The sequence below is a fragment of the Schistocerca gregaria genome, chromosome 6 (assembly GCF_023897955.1).
Source record: "Schistocerca gregaria isolate iqSchGreg1 chromosome 6, iqSchGreg1.2, whole genome shotgun sequence".
NCBI lineage: Eukaryota > Metazoa > Arthropoda > Insecta > Orthoptera > Acrididae > Schistocerca > Schistocerca gregaria.
Window position 1 is genome coordinate 181,686,269 of NC_064925.1, and position 23,923 is coordinate 181,710,191.

A 23,923-nucleotide genomic window follows, 5' to 3' on the forward strand; every position below is an offset into this window, starting at 1 on the left:
AGTGTGTAATGACGTGGTAAACACAATGGACTCCTTATAGATGAGAGTGATTATGCAAAGAACAGTTGATATGCATTAAAAATAAACTGTATGCATAAACAGTCTAGGACAGGACGGAATATTGTTGCATCTGCACCAATATATACCTCGGAATAAGTAATGTGTTGAGTGACTGACTGTCATAGTGCAGTGCTTAACGAACAATAAATTTACTGCGTGTAAAAACGGTAGTTAGTGATCCGTTCGGAGTCGATTCAAACAAACATCGCTCGACGGAAACATTTAGTGTGTGTGAACCGAAACATTTTAGCGTGTTGAGAGACGCTCTGGAAGCGTATCTAGCGCGAGAACAAATGAAAGTGTGTAGTACAATGTGCGTGTGACGAACCCAAAATACCAGTGTCACAGTGCGATTCAGTTGTGAAGCCACAAGAAACCTGTTATCACGTCAAAGCATCATGTGCAGACCAGCGAAACGACGGCTTACTGAACAATAAACGCTTTTAACCAAGTTGCATTTTCTTCCACAACTAATAATCTGTATCCTTAAAGACAGTACACCGTTGTGGAATATTGTTTCATGCGTTTTGACGGGAGCCATTCGGAGAAGCAGAGACGGGCGCCGTGCCGCCAGCCAGCCGGTCGCGGGAAATAACTGAAGACGCCGACATTGCTGAATGGTTCGGCGCAGTTCGCGACTGCTCGGGCGCCACCCCAACACGCCGTCGCCGTTATGGCGAGCAGTACGTCTACCCCAGCGGTCGTTGGCACACCACGTTCCAGACGATGCTACGCCGCCACCTCCATACATTGTCGACATTCAACCGAACATTACTAACTACGCTGTTAATGTACTAACATGACAATGATTTATTGAACACTTAATAACGTACAAACATTTTTTCTTTAGTTTGCTGTGTATAAACTCAAAATATTAATTTGTTAGATGATATATGTTACATGTTTTCGTCAAATTAGTGAAGCAAACTGACACGAATGCCATGCCATGATAGAACATTTGTCGTGAATAGTTGTAAAGACAAGTCATTATACTACTGTAAAACTATTTAATGATTGCCTTTCTGTGTGACACTTTATCTATGAACATTTAATAAATGCCAACCTATTAAGGTGAACAGTCAGACTGCGTTTTACCGCAAGCTAGGCGAGATGACCATGGCTCCGGAGCAGTTTTTCCACGTTTCCTGACCGCACATAGCCCGAATGGGGGGCCCAGAAAACTGTAATGACCCTGGGACTAGGTTTACGGTCATCTCGCAAAGTGTGAGAAAACCATAAACAGTGTAAGTAAAACTATACAGCAAAAGAGCAAACAAGTGAATAGTGAACACTCCAAACAAGGTGAAAAACAATGACGAAATGGACGTTAGTGGCAGCATATTGCTGAACATTCTTAACGCCAGTCAATTGCTGCCAGGGGGCTTAGTAACGTCTCCTAACAAAACACATATTATATGTGGTAAAAAAGGAGAAAAGAGTAATTGAACTGGATGATTGTAATTGCGTGGACAACGATTGTGTGAATTTTATGTAATAAAGAGAAACCATTCTGTGTGATGTTTTATACTTGTATAGAATTATGTAGCGATTTTTAAAGATAATATCTGTGTCGGCGAGTACTGAAACCGCCACAGACGATGCTTATTAAATAAACAAAGATGAGAATACGTCACAACGGGTATAAATAATAGTGACAAAACTTTTTTTTTCGTCTTCTTGAAGTTACGTGAGTAGGAAGAGCCCGTGACGTTATATATTGTATGCTTGTGTATCATTCTTCTGTCAAGATTGAGAGATGTACGCCATTAGATACTGATTTGTAAAGGTGTGTAATAATTTAATCTGTCTAAATGTTTTGAATAGAGTTACTTAGTGAAACCTTGCATTATGATTTGTAATAAGCTTGCCTGGTATTTTATCCCGTCCCTTTAAGACATTTTCAGCTATTTAAATATTATTCGCGGTGCAGAGCTGCGCTACGATCAAACGAGCTGCTGCCGCGGCGCATTCAAACTGCATTAAATGAAACCACATCATACCGCAAAGAATGGGACAGGTAATAGTGAACTAAAATTATTTCTATCAGCTTTCGGAATTGCACAGCAGAGCAGCAGATTTTATAATGTTTTACAGATGGACGCGGGCTGTGGATGATATATTATTAACAGTGCAAAAAGATAATTTACCTTCATAACATAAAAGAAATCTTGCTGTGCGTAGTTCTGGTCTGGCAAACATTATACTAAAAACATCTTTTTCTCTGATAATAATCTCATGTTCTCGTGTTAGTCGTGGTAAGTATTGGTGTTTTACTGTTAACAAAAATCCACTGCAAAATTTTGATGTTTAACAAACGTTGCGTACTGTAACCTCAGTATTGATAACGAAATAATTTTCAGTAACCTTTCCAATAACTATGAAATAAGGAAGATATGATGAACTTTATAGCGAGCTACAGTAACGAAACAATGACTTTTTTATAGAAAGCCAGATCCAGAATAATAAGAACATAATATATTTTGTTTTGTTGAAATTTAATGATCCAAAGAAAGTCTCAGCACAGCATCCCTAAAAGGTATTTCAGGGCTCTTTTCGTAGCAACATATTTTATCTCATATGTTAGTTGTTACGCGAGCAATAACTAAAACAAAGCAAAAAGAGACAGCGAAACTATGTTTATTACCGTTATAGTAAAGGAGAAGTGTTAAGGTATGTTCAGAAACAAGAAAATTAAGTGCAGTCAAGGGTTGGCTGAAATCATTCGAGGCCTGCCGTACAGTAAGTAAATGTACCTAGTAAGTTAACCACTAATGAATCTGATAGGAAGAGTTTGAAATGGGTTTACTGCCCAGGTCCAGTTGGAGGTTGTATCGTTTGCGTAAAGAGCAACTAAATCATCATGCATGAGATGTCCCTCAAAAATAACAAAAGATAATCATTGAAAGGACTGGGGATGTTTTGTGTTGTAAGATTATTAATTATTCTTGTTGCTGTAATATATGATTAAGTAGGATGTATTAGTGTTAAGTGTGTAAGGAGAAATATCTGAGTAATCTTTATTATGAGATGAGTGACATGTTTAATTACCGAGTGTGATAACCTTTGGGAAAGGTGATAGTGGATAAGATAAGTAATTAACAAAAAGAGGCAATAATACCTGTACTTATGATAACTATTTTACTTCTTCTTTTTCCCCTTAAAAGATATTTTCCATGGGGAACCTGAGCATGGTGGTGCTAATGAGTAAAGGAATTAGCAGTAACAAATTCTTTACTTTTACTGATTGACTAAGTCAGAAAGGTCTTTTCCGATTTTTTATATGTTTGAAAGGGTACAAGAACTTAGTAATGTGTAGCGTTCTATGTTACATAGGTTCACTGTATTACCAACAGTAAAACTGGAAGAACTTCTTTTAAGCTAAGTATTGTTGACGCAGAGTTAGATACTAACGGTAGCATGTTAACTATTCACATGAAGTGGAAGAGCGTTATTCATTTCCTAATTATTTCAGTGTTTAACGAATGAATCAAGAGAGAGTTTTAGCGCTTACGTTATGTAAGAGATAGCAAATTTTTAATTCCTGCGACACATGCCTAGTTTTGATTATAGAATCGCTGATCTGTTGCAGCTGTACGTAATCATAAATATAAACAAAATTGCTGTAGGCGCTTACATATGTTGCAAAATATGTGGTGATCATGTTGTTGAAACTGTACATTATTTTAGATCAGATTTCTCGTAAAGAACCTGAAGGGTGAATATCGCTGTCACTTACTTTAAGATAGATGGTGAACTAGTGATGTTTTAAACATTTATCGCGTCTATTAGGAAGAACCATTACATACTTACATTACATAACAGAAATACTGCAAATGGCTGAAAGAGTATGTTGGCATTTACAGGAGTCTTGTTACGTAAGAGTAATGCGCGAATTATATTAAAAGCAAGTGTAACTTAAGTTACTTAGAACTAATAAATACATGTAGATGAAAATTGACCCCCACTACGCACGTCTAAAGTAAATTAGGTAATGGACAAGCAATTAATGGTATAATATATGAATGAAGAGCCTATTTAGTGAATTCGTATCCTGGGAACGGCAGACGTGCAATGACATGTTTTAAAATTAAGTTTGTCTATGACAACTATTAGAACTTCAATTTCGTTCCCCTTACAAATGATAAAGATGGGGAACGTATAAATCACAAGTATGGGAATTTCGCTTGTCCTAAAACTGTTGTAGAGGGAATGTCTGCGACGCTATGCAGTATCCGGAAGATAGAAGAAGCCGTCCATGACGGCGCGTGCGGCGACTGCAGGACTACAATTCTCCCGAAGAATCGGAACGCCACTCCAACTATGAAGACAATATAAAACTGAATACTGAATGCTGTATCGTCAATCACTGTGATCTATAACTGATTATTAGACGTTATAAATCACGTAGCGCTATGCGTAGACTTTTATTGCAGTTAATTTTTGAATTACACACATCAAAAAAGTTTTGTATCACCTCGGTTCCGAGACATCCGGAAACTGGACAGGAAATTGAAACAGAGGTCAATATAAATATCATTTCCGCCCTTTTTATTGGTCATGAGAACCACATATTGCAAGACCTTCACGGGTAGTGGTCCTGATTCCTGTACACGCCGGTACCTCTAATACCCAGTCTTGGATTGATGCATGCCTGTATTCGTCGTGGCACACTATCCACAAGTTCATCAAGGCAGTTTTGAACCAGATCGTCCCACTTCTCAACAGCGATTTGGCGTAGATCCCTCAGAGTGGTTGGTGAGTCACATCGTCCATAAACAACCCTTTTAAATCTATCCCAGGCATGTTCGATACGGTGCATGTCTGGGGAACATGCTGGTCACTCTAGTCGAGCGATGTCGTTATCCTGAAGGAAGTCACTCACGAGATGTGCACGAGGGGGCCGCGAATTGCCGTCTATGAAGACAAATGCCTCACCAATATGCTGCCGATATGATTGCTCCATCGGTCGGAGGATGGCATTCACGTATCGTACAGCCATTACGGCGCCTTCCATGACCACCAGCGGCGTACGTCGGCCACACTTAATGCCACCCCAAAACAGCTGGGAAACTGCACTTTGCTGCACTCGCTGGACTGTGCGTCTGTGTCTTTCAGCCTAATCGGGTTGCCTCCTACCACGTCTCCAACGATTGTCGGGTTGAAGGCATATGCGACACTCATCAGTGAAGAGAATGTGGTGCCAATCCTGAGCGGGCCATTCGGCATGTCGTTGTGCCCATCTGTACCGTGTTGCATGGTGTCGTGGTTGCAAAGATGGACCGCGTCATGGACGTCGGGAATGAAGTTGCACATCATGCCGCCTACTGCGCACAGCTTGAGTCGTAACACGACATCCTGTGGCTGCACGAAAAGCAGTATTCAACATGGTGGCGTTGCTGGCCGGATTCCTCCAAGCCATAATGCATAGTTAGCGATCATCCACTGCAGTAGCAGTCCTTTGGTGGCCTGCACGAGGCACGTCATCGACAGTTCCTGTCTCTCTGTATCTGCTCCATGTCCGAACAACATCGCTCTGGTTCACTCAGAGACGCCTAGAAACATCCCTTGTTGACAGCACTTCCTGACCCAAAGTAACAATGCGGACGCCATCAAACCGAGATATTGACCGTCTTAGCACGGTTGAACTACAGACAACACGAGCGGTGTACCTCCTTCCTGGTGGAATGGCTGTAACTGATCGGCTGTCGGACCCTCTCCGTCTAATAGACGCTGGTCATACATAGTTGTTTACATATTTCGGCGGGTTTAGTGACACCTATGAACAGTAAAAGTGGCTGTGTCTTTGAAACAATATCCGCAATCAACGTCTATCTTCAGGAGTTATGGGAACCGGGTGATGGATTTTTTTTTTGTTTTGTTTTGTTATTAGTGTATTTCAGTATCTGGAAGCAAGAGAGCGAAAACACGCCGCGCTACATAAATCATGAGAAGTTTCAGAATGTAACAGAATTTCTGTTACAGGAGCTACCTCCTTTATTATTGGTAGATGGATATTATTTTTCTGACAGTTTGGAACTGCAAGTGGTGATCTGAAGTTTAACACGCAGCCTATTTTTATTTTTATATATAAGAAATAATTACATTCAAAGAAAAGCATTTATGTTTTGGAAAACTTAGCATTCTCTAAGAGAACCAGAACTGTAGATTTCGTGCAGGGAAGAACTATAACAACAATGAAGTTAGAGGGAAAAACAGGGCCCAAGTATTAACATTTCAATATAATAAAACGACGCACATGTACAGAAGATTAAATATCAGGCCTCTTTTGCGAGAGGTCTCAAGCGGACTGGAATTCAATACTCTTCAAGCATCCAGGATCGGTAGTATGCTAGTGCATAAACAATTAAAATATAAGTGACAGTCAAATGAAAACAAGTCAGTTGAAGAAAAGTAAGTAAACTGATTATTATTTCAAAAGTAATCGCCGTAACTATTAATAAATTTATCTTAATCTGGGCTGAAACGGTCAATGCCTTCACGGAAAAGCGCTTGCCTTTGTCAAAGGAACTATGATTGTCTATGGCCGCGGTGTCACATGCTGACAATGTCATTTCGGCTACATTTCAGAAGTTTCGCTGGGAAACTTACATATCCTCCGTACAGTTCTGATCTCCCACCACGCGATATCCATATTATGGGATCCTGAAAAAAGACATTCGTGGCTTTCGATATACTGTCTACGAATGGTGCATGTCTTCTCACAATTATCTACCTAAAGACGGGCACTGATCATCTTGTCATACAATGGGATAAATGCGCTAACAACTACGGCCATTACTTTTGAAATGCGAGGGTAGAAACTTCAATAGTAGCAACTATTTATTTAAAGCTGGTACAAAACAGATATACGATAACATTTTCTGCAGGTCCTGACCATCATTTTCCAGGACAATCCTCAAGCACGTACAGTGTAAGCTGTTACTGATTTGTTTGACTGATGGGCTGCCAAGTGCTATACCACCTACTTCACTCCCCTGACTTAAGCCCTCGTGAATTCAACTCGATTTCTAAACTGAAGGAAATACGTCACGGCATTCGCTTCAGAATTGCTACAAACACGTCGGGCAATAGTCCGCGTCGCTTTAAGTGTCAACACAACTGGCACTGCTAAGGGTATCCTACGACTTCCACATCGCTAGCAACGGGTTATGCACAATGCTGGTGACTACGCCTTTCAAACACGTATCGATTTTGTACGAGCTGTAAATAAATAGTTGCCACTATTAAAGTTCCAACCCTCGTAGTAAACCGTTTTTTTTTTTTTTTTTTTTTTTTTTTTTACTTTCTTCCACCTGTGTCATTTTCATTTGGCTATGTCTTATAAGTTGTTGATCACCTCCCGAAAGCAGAAAAACCACTGTAAAACCCAAATGCTCTTCCAGTTATGTGGCAGACAATGAGGAGTACAGATTCATCTGGGAGAATATCTAAGCAGCAAAGACATCTGATCGGAAAGTACTCGCAAAATATTCAAACAGTCACACGCAATACTATTACGCTAGCACGTTTCGTGACCCTGGCGTCAAACGCTGGACCTGCTCAAATGAAACCTTGGATAACGGGTCGCGCAACTTACTATGTGTAAACAGAAGCAAACAAAAACACATTTATTTCCGTTGTACATCGAAATACGCCTAGCTAACACAAGCGAAAATATACAGTGCGAGAAATGCCAATTACCTAAACAAAAAAAATCATTACTCTAGAATCAACAAAAACACTGATTCCTTCGACTATAGCCTTAGAAGTCGGCAATGAACGTTGCTGTTGCACATTAAGGAGACTTGCGGGTCAACTTAAAGCCTTTGTGTATCTGAACAGGGGGCGCTCATTAGGTTGCATCCTGCACCGCCTGTACACTGAATGGCAGGTCGGAAGCGGTTGGCAAGGCAGTTAGGCGCCAATTCGGCCAAGTTGGCTGGCAGGGCTAATTTCGCTGCGGTGTTATGATTCGAGTTTGAGCAGTTGCCGCCTCCCTGGCTTCTCTGCAAGATGGTTACCGGCTCTCGTTAACCGCTTCATAGACGTGGGACTGGTGTCCGTTATGGCTTCCATGCACTCATGCTAATACACGTAACGTCAATTACTACCAGGCAGTTTCACTGATAACATAGTTTCCAAAACTGACAGATTACTGAATTACAAAGTTTTGTGTCAACCGGGTAATTGTATCATTATTGTTCCGGGACTCATATATCCGGTTCTGTTGTCGATTGAAAGGTAGGATCAAGTGTTTTGGATACCCCTTGGGTTAGGGCCACGTATCCAGTCTTAGTGTCATCCTACAATACAGAGTAAAACAACGAATACTGCACCCATCTTCTTCTGCTTAGGCAAATGGAGCAAGTCGGTTGGTTCTCTTTGCATTTGATGTGATCTACGATGTGCCGCCTCATTGGGATTATGTGGGCACCATAAGCTCATGGGTGGACCGTTTGAGAACTCTACAAATATGTTTTACAGTTTTTTCGTATCAAAAACGAACCATGGATTCCAAGATGGATATGCATGACAGGTGGCTAAAATTTTTGCGATATGTTCCTAAGATACCGAACTCAAATAACCTTGACAATTTTCTTTGTATTTGTCCTTCTGGCCCGTTTAATAGTGCCCAAGCGTGGCGGACTTCCGGAGCTAACGGTTCCTTGTTGAAGTGCCTGGAGGGGAATCTCTCCTACTGGCTGTAGCCACCTGACGCCCTTTACTTTTTATTCTGTCGGTCATTTCCGAATCTTTCAGACAATCTCTTTGCTTAGCTTTACACAAATCCCACTGCTCTCTAAATATGTTTGACTGGTCTACATCCCATCACATTCAAACTTCGTGCAATAACACACTCATGCAATGGTGCAGACAGAAAATGACAGGTGTGACACATTATAATAAAACACAGATGGGTCCATTCTAATACCCAAAGGATGTATCTCATGAGCATTAAAATAAAACAAAATTTTTGTTGTGCCACAGAGTACCACAGCAAACATATTAGTAACGCTCTACTATAACCAGCATGCAGCTGGTTTGAACGTAGTCTCCATTGCTAAGTATAAGTCTGCCTTTGGCAGGGCCACATAGCGTACATATCCGTGTCTTCCGTGTGCAGAGCTCTAACTCGTATTGTTTATACTCTGACGACCGTTTCTTAAGTGCCGGCTTACTAAGAAATGGTTCAAATGGCTCTAGGCACTATGGGACTTAACATCTGAGGTCATCTGTGCCCTAGACTTAGAACTACTTAAACCTAACTAACCTACGGATATTACACACATCCATGCCAGAGGCAGGATTCGAACCTGGGGCCCTATCAGCAGCGCGGTTCCCGACTGAAGCACCTAGAACCGCTCGGCCACCGCGGCCTGCTTAGCGTCTAAGATACGCGGCGAACCGCTACTGTAAATCTACTCTTCGATTTGCCCCGGTTGCTGCCCGCAGTGGGGCTGAGCCCTCGCCTGTGGTTGATTGGGCGGTCGTTCCAAGGCGTGGCAGGCAGCGAAAGGCGTCCCCGGAGGCTGATCAGAAAGCCTCCCCGGCGCGTCTGACAAACAGGTTTCAGGCACTGTCTCTGGCTGAGCCAGATGCAGCTGCCTGCCCTGTTTCAGAGGATCATTCTCAGCCTTCAAGGTCCGGGCAATCGCAGAGGGTGGGCTTACTGGTAGTTGGGAGCTCCAATGTTAGGCGCGTAATGGGGCCCCTTAGGGATACGGCGGCTAAGGAGGGGAAGAAATCCAGTGTGCACTCCGTGTGCATTCCGGGAGGAGTCATTCCTGATGTGGAAAGGGTCCTTCCGGATGCCATGAAGAGCACAGGGTTCAGCCAGCTGCAGGTGGTGGCACATGTCGGCACTAATGACGTGTGTCGCTTTGGATCTGAGGAAATTCTCTCTGGATTCCAGCGGCTATCTGATTTGGTGAAGGCTGCCGGTCTTGCTTACGAGATGAAGGCAGAGCTCACCATCTGCAGCATCGTTGACAGAACCGACTGCGGACCTTTGGTGCAGAGCCGTGTGGAGGGTCTGAATCAGAGGCTCAGACGGTTTTGCGACCGTATTGGCTGCAGATTCCTTGACTTGCGCCATAGGGTGGTGGGGTTTCGGGTTCCGCTGAATAGGTCAGGAGTTCACTACACTCAGCTGGCGGCTACACGGGTAGCGGAGGCTGTGTGGCGCGGACTGGGCGGTTTTTTAGGTTAGAAGGCCTCGGGAAAGTGCGGGATGGGCTTCAATGTCAAAGGATGCTTGGCAATTACAGGACGTGCTTGGATCAAGGAACAGTCGGAATTATAGTTGTAAATTGTTGTAGTTGCGCTGGAAAAGTCCCTGAGCTTCAAGCGCTAATAGAAAGCACAGAAGCTGATATCGTTATAGGTACAGAAAGCTGGCTAAAGCCTGAAATAAGTTCTGCAGAAATTTTTACGAAGTCTCAGACGGTGTTCAGGAAAGATAGATTAGGCAGAATTGGTGGTGGAGTGTTTGTGTCTGTCAGTAGTGGTTTATCTTGTAGTGAAGTCGAAGTAGATACTCCGTGCGAATTGGTGTGGGTGGAGGTTATACTTAACAGCCGAATTAAGTTAATAATTGGCTCCTTCTACCGACCCCCAGACTCCGATGATACAGTTGCGGAACAGTTCAGAGAAAGTTTGAGTCTCGTAACAAATAACTACCCCACTCATACGGTTATAGTTGGTGGGGACTTCAACCTACCCTCGGTATGTTGGCAAAAATACTTGTTCAAAACCGGTGGTAGGCAGAAAACGTCTTCCGAGATTGTCCTAAATGCATTCTCCGAAAATTATTTCGAGCAGTTAGTCCACGAACCCACGCGAATTGTAAATGGTTGCGAAAACACACTTGACCTCTTGGCCACAAACAATCCAGAGCTGATAGAGAGCATCATGACTGATACAGGGATTAGTGATCACAAGGTCATTGTAGCTAGGCTCAATACCATTTCTTCCAAACCCATCAGAAACAAACGCAAAATAATTTTATTTAAAAAAGCGGATAAAGTGCCACTAGAAGCCTTCCTAAAAGACAATTTCCATTCCTTCCGAACTGACTATGCGAATGTAGACGAGATGTGGCTCAAATTCAAAGATATAGTAGCAGCAGCAATTGAGAGATTCATACCTCATAAATTGGTAAGAGATGGAACGGATCCCCCGTGGTACACAAAAAAGGTCCGAACGCTGTTGCAGAGGCAACGGAAAAAGCATGCGAAGTTCAGAAGAACGCGAAATCCCGAAGATGGGCTAAAATTTACAGACGCGCGAAATTTGGCACGTACTTCGATGCGAGATGCCTTTAATAGGTTCCACAACGAAACATTGTCTTGAAATTTGGTAGAAAATCCGAAGAAATTCTGGTCGTATGTAAAATACACAAGCGGCAAGACGCAGTCAATACCTTCGCTGCGCAGTGCCGATGGTACTGTTATCGACGACTGTGCCGCTAAAGCGGAGTTATTGAACGCAGTTTTCCGAAATTCCTTCACCAGGGAAGACGAATGGAATATTCCAGAATTTGAAACACAAACATCTGCTAGCATGAGTTTCTTAGAAGTAGATACCTTAGGGGTTGCGAAGCAACTCAAATCGCTTAATACGGGCAAGTCTTCAGGTCCAGATTGTATACCGATTAGGTTCCTTTCAGATTACGCTGATACTATAGCTCCCTACTTAGCACTCATATACAACCGCTCGCTCACCGATAGATCTGTACCTACAGATTGGAAAATTGTGCAGGTCGCACCAGTGTTTAAGAAGGGTAGTAGGAGTACTCCATTTAACTACAGACCTATATCATTGACGTCGGTTTGCAGTAGGGTTTTGGAGCATATACTGTATTCAAACATTATGAACCACCTCGAAGAGAACGATCTATTGACACGTAATCAGCATGGCTTCAGAAAACATCGCTCTTGTGCAACGCAGCTAGCTCTTTATTCGCACGAAGTAATGGCCGCTATCGACAGGGGATCTCAAGTTGATTCCGTATTTCTAGATTTCCGGAAAGCTTTTGACACTGTTCCTCACAAGCGACTTCTAATCAAGCTGCGGAGCTATGGGGTATCGTCTCAGTTGTGCGACTGGATTCGTGATTTCCTGTCAGGAAGGTCGCAGTTCGTAGTAATAGACGGCAAATCATCGAGTAAAACTGAAGTGATATCAGGTGTTCCCCAGGGAAGCGTCCTGGGACCTCTACTGTTCCTGATCTATATAAATGACCTGGGTGACAATCTGAGCAGTTCTCTTAGACTGTTCGCAGATGATGCTGTAATTTACCGTCTAGTAAGGTCATCCGAAGACCAGTATCAGCTGCAAAGCGATTTAGAAAAGATTGCTGTATGGTGTGTCAGGTGGCAGTTGACGCTAAATAACGAAAAGTGTGAGATGATCCACATGAGTTCCAAAAGAAATCCGTTGGAATTCGATTACTCGATAAATAGTACAATTCTCAAGGCTGTCAATTCAACTAAGTACCTGGGTGTTAAAATTACGAACAACTTCAGTTGGAAGGACCACATAGATAATATTGTCGGGAAGGCGAGCCAAAGGTTGCGTTTCATTGGCAGGACACTTAGCAGATGCAACAAGTCCACTAAAGAGACAGCTTACACTACACTCGTTCGTCCTCTGTTAGAATATTGCTGCGCGGTGTGGGATCCTTACCAGGTGGGATTGACGGAGAACATCGAAAGGGTGCAAAAAAGGGCAGCTCGTTTTGTATTATCGCGTTATAGGGGAGAGAGTGTGGCAGATATGGTAAGCGAGTTGGGATGGAAGTCATTACAGCATAGACGTTTTTCGTCGCGGCGAGACCTTCTCACGAAATTTCAGTCACCAACTTTCTCTTCCGAATGCGAAAATATTTTGTTGAGCCCAACCTACATAGGTAGGAATGATCATCAAAATAAAATAAGAGAAATCAGAGCTCGAACAGAAAGGTTTAGGTGTTCGTTTTTCCCGCTCGCTGTTCGGGAGTGGAATAGTAGAGAGATAGTATGATTGTAGTTCGATGAACCCTCTGCCAAGCACTTAAATGTGAATTGCAGAGTAGTCATGTAGATGTAGATGTAGATTTACTTTCTGCAACGATTATGCCCGACCCAAAGCAGCCGAGGTGGAGCATTTTCTGTGAGAGGAACTGAAGATCCCGGCGACCGACACTATCGAAAAACATTTGTCGATCGTGATCAGCACGGTTTACGTTAAAATCATTAAGGACGCGGCATGCGAACGTATCCTACATGAGATCAAACAGGGGCTCCGCTTCTGTTACGCTGATGGCATTGAGGGAACGGTAACAGTCTACCACTCAGCCTCAGGTATGCGTACGATACGCATTTTTGAATTGCCATTCGAACTTCCTGTTGAGAAGGCCTTCGCGGCACTCCGACCATATGGCACAGTCGGCGGCCATACTGCGCAGAAGTGGACACAGTTACGGGCATATCCTGTTCCAAACGGCGTCCGGCAGGTCACCATTGATCTCCGAAGCCACGTCCCGTCCTACTTACAGATCGGCGGATACCGTGCAATAATTATATACTATGGCCAGTCTCGGACCTGTTCCGGTTGCGGCAAAAAAGCCACCTTAGATCTGAATGCCAACAACGACGTATTACGTAACTTCCAGCTGCCGAAGGATCACTCTTTTCGCCACCTACCAGTGACATACTCCGCTCCGCTGCTCTTGCCTTCTCCTACGGCTTCGCAACGCCGCAATGACGCCACAAACGAGCCCGACCAGACACCGACGGAGAGCGCCTCGGCCGGCCATCGACCCCTTACCGACGGTGCCGACATGACCGGCCGTTAACCCAGCCTTTGGGTGGAGATCGACTCGCTCATCGTCCCTACGGTGGTCTTCCAGCCAGAGCGACGCGACTCCATTCCTCGTCGGACACGGGTCGCATAAGGGAACATTTTCCACCGAAACGTCGCAAGAGAAGGCGCCGCACCGTTTCTGGTCAAGAGGAAACGTTGCAGGTTGAGGACGACGCAGCCGTCGACCGGCAACGGGCCTCCAAATCAGCTACTGCCGCCGAAGACGTTATGAGCGCAGAGACATCCACCGGCGTGCCTGCGCACGTCTCCTCAACGACCCATGAGGACGCTGAACTATTTAATGGATAAAGCACACCACTACATCACCTTTTGAAGACAAAATGGACAATACACCGGTGGCCGCCTCGACGGCGTGGCACGAGAAGGCGGTCGAGGAGCAGTGCCCGTTACGGGACCCTGCGCCGTCGCGGCCGATCCCACTGCGGGCGAGTGGGACAACACTCCACTGCATCACCTACGCCATTGAGCTGATGCCAGAGTCGACCAGCCTCCAACAGTCCGCCACCAGGCCTACCGAATAGCAACCATCAACACCAACAACATCCGTTTCAGGATGAAAAACGGCCTTATGCAGGAGATGTTCTGGCCTCCTAATGTTGATTTCGCCCTCCTGCAGGAAGTTCGCTTGGCCAGTCTCCCGAATATCAATGGCTATACCGTACCACGCCTCCTCGACTGATCCAATGGGCCGTGGAGTGACCATCTACGTCCGCCACGGGATTTCTGTCACCGACGTCGCCCTCCTTCCATCAGCTCGGGGCATGGCACTCACTGCCACTGGGACATGCTTCATTAATATCTACACTCCTTCAGGCACGGACCATCCGTATGACGAGCCCAGTTTTATTCAGAGGAAAGCACTGAATAAAATAATAGTGTACTACCAACATAGAGTATCTGATACAAATATAAAGCAGACTGCATGTGTGTATGCCTCTGAGCTCTTTCCAAACCGCCTCATCTATTTCAACCAAATTTGCCACAAAAACATCAGGTCTCAGGAGTATGAGCACTGTGCTGTATATAGCATCCTAGCTGAAATAGGAGTGGAGATATGGGCAGAAACTTGTGTTTTCAGCACTCTGGCCTATAGGATGCCCTGAGTGAAAGATATGTTGCGTGGGAGCAGCATCAGCATGTCAAATCAACCCACTTTGCAGGGCAGCTTACATACCAGGAGCAAGAAATGCAGGCTGTCGTACATGACACATGTTTTGGGTTGAAATAATGATTTACATGTCAGTCTGTACGTCAAGGAAAAAAAAAGATTTTCAAGCCATTAAGGTGCAGCCTGCTCTGCATGTTGTAGTGGTTCTACTGTGTTGTTTCATTGAACTGTCTAGCAGGGGCTACACCTACAAATGAGCGTGGATGGGGCCAATTGTAATGGATAGAGGATGGTGTGAGCAAGCGAGGGGAAGGAAGAAATAGAGAGAAAGAACAGAGGAGAGGGAGTTGCATGAGGCAGTTGTAAGGTGTAGAGGGGAGTGACATGGTAGAAAACAAAGAGATGCGGCGGCTGAGGTGAAAAAAAAAAGAGTTAGGAACATATAGTCGGAGCAAGTGGGGGAAAAGATATGGTCAGAGAGGGGGTGGATGAAGTGGACAAAGAGAGGGGGAGGAGGAGATGAAAGGAAGGATGAGGTGGGCAGAGAGAGAGAGAGGAAGAGATGGATCCATAGTGGGGGAGGAGAAGGTGTTTTCAATATATGTGTTGAATGCATATGTGGGTGAAGCCATGGCGAAAGGCTAGTTTATATCTGAAACGCTCCATATATATTCATTCTACGTCTGAAGACTAACGAAGTGAAAAATGGTTAAAACACAGCGGATTGGGACAGAAGCATAGTTGATAAGGGAAGCATATGAAGATATTAGCTTATTTTTGGTATACCTGCAGTGCAGTATTGCAATATCAGCAGCCACATTGATCCTATCATACAGATTTTGCTATGAGCTTTATCATTCCCTTGCGTTTCAATCATTGTATTAAAATTCTATATCTGAACTTCGGTAACGAAGAAAGTATGAATGTGTAACGGAGGAATTTTAGCTTTGGTAATAGGACTCTATAAGTCATACGTATGTTAACGTGTGCTGCTTCAATGAAATATTTCGCTTTTTGCCAGATTACACCTACTTTGTGACTTCTGTGAATTTCCTGGTCGCAAGCGCCTATTAGACAGTACTGTCCCTTCAGCGTCTTCACAGCCTAGGTATGTCAAACATCAAACATCAACAGTACACGGTAAGTGACTGCTGCTGTTGGTAGAACAAACACGTCTCTGTATTTAAAATTAGCTTCATTCGGCTTTACTCGTTATAAGTACATGCCTGTTTCTAGACGCATTAATCTTGCAGACATTTGCGAAAGAATATTTTTGTATGTAGTAGCTGTTGTAGCGAAACGAACCTGTAAGTAACTTACGATGAAGAAAAAAGAATATATGGTAAGACAGGCAACCACTTGTAATTATTAGTAAGACGAATTAAATATTGTTGTAGTCACATTTATAGTTCCACGTGTTTGTACATCAAGTTTGGAAGCTTAACGATTTGTATTTACCACCAGTAAGCTAATCCGTAGTGAAACTGGCTTTACGAAGAAGATTCTGGAAAAGAAAGAAAAACGAGTGTGAAATCATCCAAGGCAAGAGGATTTACAGATCATAATGATGTTATCTGTTTCGAGAAATTCTGATTTTCGACATGATCTGCAATATGGCACGTAATATAAAGAAATACCATGAATACAGCATTCATTCTTTCATAAGTGAACGCCTTTGGTGGAAGTCTAAGAGTGATGTACCTCTTAGACTCTCTTTTAGACTCTAGCGGGTACATCTCTCTAACTAGAAATTGGCTGCCGTTCTGAGATTATTTTCTACCTGCTAGTGTGGAGCTGCCTTTTCTACGAGTAAGCAGTTAATGTGGGATATCAATTGAATACAGTTAAATTCCATTACATTTGTACGTTTCAAGAATGCAAATATTTTCCGTAACTACAAAATGAAATTTAGTAATGCAATGTGCAGCTCTGTAGAAAAACGACATATTCAGGCTTTCCTGGAATTTAGTCAATGCGCTCACATCTTCGAAACATCGGCACTTGTGTGTGTGTGTGTGTGTGAGAGAGAGAGAGAGAGAGAGAGAGAGAGAGAGAATGAGAGGGAGGTGTAACGTAAATATCAAAATTATTGGAATCTGACAGCGCGTTCGTACATTCCACAATGCGTGTGGGTAGAATTGATAAACTGAGAAAAGCTTTTATTTTAGTGCAAAGGTATAATTTACTGCTTTCTAAATATCCACAGTAGATTGTAAAATTACGTATGCATTACTTCTACTCCTACAGAGTACACCAGTTCAATAGAAATGCACAGCGATCTGCAGAAGTAGGCGCTACAAGAAATCACGCGGAGCCCACGTTGTAAAATAAGTCAGGGACATACCTACTTCTTCCATCAGTTATTGCACCTAATGACAACGATACAGAAAGCAGGGAAATTTGGGCTCCTATAAAATGGTCCTGATGATCTTCCTTCTCATCTTCGGAAAATCTCTGCCTAATGAAAATCATTTCCTCAACAACCTGGACATTGTCGTGTGCCGTCGATGTCGATAGTCTTCCTTCACTATCACCCACGTCTACGTGTACTTGTCCAAAGTGTTGGCACCGCTTCACTAAGTCAAGGCGCGACACTGGGTACGGTTCACAGAGTGTGAGAATTCGACGGTGGAGCTGTGTGCAATGTATACGTTTTCACTACAAGAATCGTGCTGTCCCGCGTACTTCAGCGCTGGAGTACGTTTCCAGTTGCCGTGCCATTTCACTCCCACAATGTGAAGCACCTGTAACCCCTTCCTCAGTAGAACTCTGTCTGCAGAGGAACTGGAACATATTCTCTCTTCTGGCAGTGAGGCAGACCAGTAGCGCAATGGTTCTCGCGTGGGACTAGTGTAACTTAATTTCTCAAACCCCTCGTAGATGTAGAACTAAATGTAGAACAGGATAAACATTCAATATATGACAAACATTAAGTACGTTGTAAGCACATTAGTGCAAAATAAAACTGTTTACAAACCACGCGTATCTTGTTACCTAAGTAAATAAACGAAATAAATACATCTCTTGAGCACAACTGACTTCAGAGTAGGTCCCAGTTAATAGTGAGAGTGTCAGAAACGTCATATAGACTGGCCAAGTTGCTCCATTGCTGTTGAGGTATCAATTAGTACGATGTCTTCGACGGATGGCCATAGATAAATTCCAGGGAAGTCGAATCAAACGGGTGGTTTACTACGAGTCCCCAAATTGTTCACACTGGCAGCAGTTTCTAAACGGATCTCACAGCCAGATGCACAGTGAAGGATGAACGGAAAAACAGTGGGTATTTAAGCTCAGATAGAACGTCCTGATCTCAAGGTTGCTGGTAAGAACATCTAGTGGCAGGTTACACTCTTTGGCTTCTGGATTCTCCCACTCCCTCAGCCATGGGTATCCCTCAGTAACTGACCAAGGACACTCAAGAGAATCACCAAGACAGTTGTGTCATGTGACATTAAAACGATCCGAAACCCCCAACCATCCCCTATGCCGAATGAGGATCATCACCCCGTTTTCACCTGTCTTATTTATAGACATTAACGTTCTCGCAGTTTTACGTTTTTTTCATAGTTTCCCCAATTTTAAGCATTTTTCACAATTTTCTTGTTTAATAACTGGAGACGCTCTGGAGCACAGGTATAGGCCGAGTCTATTTGTTAATAACAAATTATGTAACTTGAGATCTGCTTGATTCTTATTTATCAGGACCAGCAGAGGTCTCAGCCACACACTTATCTAGCTATTTAGTTACTTTCAGTTTTCCATAACTTTTCGTAACTAAATCCTATTATCTGTCTATGTCTCATGGCGTTGCGTTGTGTCCAATCGGTATCAGAATGTTCTCAGGACGATCCTGATTTGGGTATACTTATCAGTGTGACGTCTTAGCGTTGAAACGAGTACATCGGTAGAAATAATAATAACATAGGGATTTCTATAAGCCAATTATATTGTGTAAGAAATATCACACTACATTAGTAGATTATGTCATGTCACAGTGAAATTGCGTGCAACCAAAGATAGTGTATTTTTAACGCATCTGTAAAGAGAGCTGTCCAGCACTTTCAAGAAACCCAGTGAAAATCATGTCGCCTGCTGGTGGGCAGATCACCCCATTCAGACTACGACGTGTCGATATGAAGGCTCGAACACTGATCACCGATGATTGCGGACAAATCACCCCCCCCAATTGCCGACAAAGTTGCGGTTTGTGTCAAACATTGCTGGTCAACAGATCTTCTGGACGCGGTAGTAATGGCAGACATATCTCTAGTCGTAGAGGAAATACTGAATACCGGTACACACTTGGATTATGAGGAACCCTGCATCTCTCCTCGGCACATAACGCCAATACACATTGGAACACCTTGTACGACCGAGGCCACCAGATGGCGAACAAGGCTTGCTCCACATGACTAACGCTGCGCCAGACCGTTTTCCCAGAGAAGGTAGGGAAATCTGAAATATGTATGTGCAACCACCTCCGACATAGTAGCTGTCAAAAATGAGTTCAATCGTACAGAGAGACAGAGTCTCAGAACAGCAAAAATCGATCACAACTTGTCGACGCTATCGCGAGTAACCGTTTGCTAACAGTTAATGCGCCAAGCACATCTCTCCCCACCACTCTTTCTCTATGTACCAACAAAAATCATGCACCCCTCCTCCTCGCTCCAACTGTCATGCTTTTGAACCTAGTCTCTTAACAAAGTAACCGCAACAAGTATAAGTTACATTACTGTAAGTGTCGTATGGTAAGTAATTTCGGCTAACCCATAACGTCCAAATACACGCTGGACAGCTAATACGCTGCTTTATTTGCTAGTGGAAACTTACCTGTGCATTAATAACGAGTATCCGTGAAATGTGAGCAGGACTGATGTAACAGGCATAATTCCCCCCCCCCCCCCCCCTCCACAATACACGCTCTCCATGACAGGTTCATCGAGGAAATGAATGTAGCCTCCAAATACAGTCCTAGGACCACGGCGACGGTGGCCTAGATCCGTCATATAAGTAACTATAGCAGTATCACGTCATTAGAAGTCCAACAAACAGATGTAGAAATAGTTGTAATCGACAGGTACACAAAATTACTATGACAGGCTGCCATAAGGAGAATTAATGTAGGTATGACTGGGTGGAAGCATATCTACCGTCACCATACTGGACTGATAAAGGGTGGCACAAAATACTAAACGAGGAACTTGCTGTAGAATTATGGTCTATATCTTGGTTGCATTCTATGTTGCACATTCAGATGGCTGTTCTTTGCAAGAAAATTACTACGGAAAACTCTAGTGAGAGTAAATTTGACAATGAAAGGATAACTGTTCATCTGCACTAGAGAGTCTGGTTGGCTGTGATGTAGAGCAAATTATGCCTTCTTAATACGTATAGGAGACAATATTGCCGTGCTGATCTTTTAAAATTACTTACCTCTTCCCGAAATTTGTCTACTTGGGGTGTCAAATACTAGCTAGGATAGAAATGATAGCGACAACGTTTCTCGTTATGGTTTTTAAACTTCGAATGCATAAGATATTTTAGCTGGATGTGTACGTATTGTGGAAGATGTAGTTTAAATGGATTATTCGGTAATTGTAAAATGTAATACATTAATATTCCTCTTTAAAAAAAGACATTCAGGTATTATAAAGGTTTATAAAACAATGTGCTGTGTACGTAGTATTCTATGCTGAGCATTTAGGAGACTGTGTATCTGTCGATAGAAAATCATCATGGAAAATTCTAGTGAGAGCAAAGCTGACACTGCTAAGAACCAATATTGGTCTGCTCTCAAGGGTTTTGTTGGTTGTGATCTAGACTAAATTATGTCTTCCTGATATGTATAAGAGATATTGTTTGCCGACCAGACCTATTAAAATTGCCGAGATCGTTCAGCAATTCCTCTACTGTCAGTGATTAATATTAGCTCAGATAGAACTGATGGCGACGGCTTTTCTGGTAATGGATCCAAAGCTTTGAATACATTTTACGTTTTTAACTCGAAATTATGTGTTCTGGAAGACTGTAGTTTTAATGGGTTATTCGGTAATGACAGGATGTAATACCTTGACGATAAGAACCTGTAATAGATTATAAAACAATGCATAACACCGTAAAAAAAAGTCAATGCTACGACGTTGGTCACGAAACGTATCAGACACATTGGTTGATCATAGCTCTTTTTGCTTCTTCGTACAAAACGAAGTATGAGTCTGTCTTGTGATACATCGATCGTAATGTGACACAAGTTGTCAGAAAGTTTTGCTTCAATAAGCTCCATCACAATGGCAAACACGATCAAGTTAATTTATATACTTCTCAGAACGTTTTTCTCTTTGTGCAATTGGCTTTATGAAATATCACTTTACGGATGGACTCTGCAACCGTTACTCTCAGAAGTATTAGGCTCCGATATTGCCCGATTTGTAATTTGCCATTGACAACATTGTGTTGTGAGAGCTCAAATTATATATTAGAGGTAGATTCGTGGCAGAGTCTTAACATCCAACAACTGCTGACATTATTTTACTTTTTATGCCTCTGGCTATTACGGGTCTTTGGCAGGCGGAACGTACTGTCGTAATTACCAGTCATCGCCTTCTGCTGGCACCAGTGACACGTGGGTGACCCTTGGCTATTGTTTCAGCTCCTGCATTGCGACCAAAGTGGTGTTAGTTATAAGACGAAACCCGTTGGAAAACAATTCTGGAGCGTTATTCCTCGGTGATTTCCCTCGTCTTTCAGCTTGAGTATGACTTTTTGCACATTTAATTGGAGCCAATTACATTGCTTTACCTCTGGGACGGACGAGTGAGATGTTGCAAGGCCGAAGTTTGATCATTTTTCTCAGGGCTCTCTGCAGGCTCCCAGTGGCTTCTGCAGTAGTTACGGTTCTGGGTGGACAGAGACACATCTCCTCGTCGTAAATATGGCGTTGATGTCACTGTTATCGGGAACGTGCGAACCGTCTTTTCCATCTGTCAATGTGCGTATATTATTAGCATTTTTAATCACATCGGTACTTGATCTTAGGAGAATCGGTCTGTGCTCGGTCTGTAAGGTCACATTTTATAGTATGGAGACCTCTGCGAGTCCATGACTTTGCATGTTGGAAGAGTATATTTATTTCTGCCGCACTGTGACCATTTCTCTGTCTCATTTGCGTCTGGTGGTGTCGATTATTATTTCTGCATCTGTTTACGAGACTTATATGATTTAGTATTGCCATAGTTACATGTCTGGCAGATATAGCCTACCGTCGACGATATCCTTAGACTGTATTTGGTCGCTAAATTTTTTCCTCGACGTACCTGGTATGGATGTAATGGAGAAGGGGATTGGGGGTTGAGGGCTATGCATGTTACATCAGTCCTGCTCACATTTTAGGGATACTCCTTTTTAAGGCGCAGACAAGCTTTAAGAAGCAAATACAGCAGTGTGTTAGCTATTCAGTGTGTGTCTTTTGAATTCTGTGGGTCTGTATGTATTACGTTTCATACGAGACTTGTGGTAATGTAGCTTATACTTGCTGCAGTTCTTGCCAGTCTAGTTTCAAAAGTCTAACTGTTGGAGAAGGGAGAGGGAGAGTACGTCCCTGGTTGGTCCAGAGAGAAAGAGTAATTGGCAGAGATGTACCTGGCGCTTAAACTATTAGCAGTGGTCACCTGCAGTAGCGTCGATAAATTATGTCTGGTTTTTGCTGTTGCGAGACGCCATTTCTCTGGACTTCTGAACGTCATTTGTGGCAGCTACTATTTCGGAGGTGATACATACAAATTATTCAAAATTGTCTAACATTTATGAGTAACTGATGTGGCATGGTTTTAGTCTTGTGGAATACTCCTGTTCACGACTTAGTAGCCACTGTTTCACAAGGAGTTCCATTCCGTGTCGGCATTATCTATGTGAGTAGTTCCTCGTAACGTAGGCGTGTATCGTTTCTTAATACTGTCATCTAAGATTTGGGATACGTTTGCCATTACTATCGCGGACGGGAGATCTCTCAGTCAGCAATGTGTTTTGACACCAACCGCAATTTTGTTGACAATTGTTTGGCATTGTGTTTACGATCTTTCGCGTTCGTTGCTGCATGCCCACGCGTCGGAGTCTGAGGGGGATGATCTACCCTCCAGCAGGGAACATGATTTCCAGTGGTTTCGGTGCAAATACTGGACAACCCTCTTTAGAGGAGTGCAACAAGTGCAGTTTCTGAGTAGGAGGCAACAGAATTTCACTACGAGTCACCTAAGCTAATAATGTAGTATGGTACTTCTTACGCAATATATTTCCCTTACAGAATTCGCTATGATGTTGCTGTTTCTACTAATGTGTTCGTTTCTATCACTGAGACGTCACACATTAGTGATGGTAAATAAATCTGGGTTGTTTTGAGAGCGTTAGGCTTTGAAGGGCTTCAACGCTATGCGACGAGATGTTGACACGTGAAATGGAGAAAATACAAAAACAATAACCATAAGTGAGAGAACTTACTTATCTGTCTGGATGCGGCCTCTTCTGGTGTCTTGTAATATTGGTATTAACAAATAGAAGTGCAGTGAAGTGGCTTAAGGTTATTTCTTATCAACAGGCACATCGTCTCCCGATGCTGTCCAGCTCCCGGGACAGGGTGAATGATCCTCATTGGTCGATTGTGGAGGGGATTCCGCCATATTTATGTCACACGACACAGTTGTTTCTGTGATTCCCCTGGGTGGCCCTGATAAATTCCCGGTGGTTCCCGGGGTAAAGGGAGTGGGAGAATAAAGGAGACCAAGTGTGTAACCTGACAGCAGATGTCCTTATCAGTAACCATGAGATAAGATCATTATCTGGGCTTGAGTGCCCAGTATATTTCTTCTGGGATTTGACGCACTTCGACGA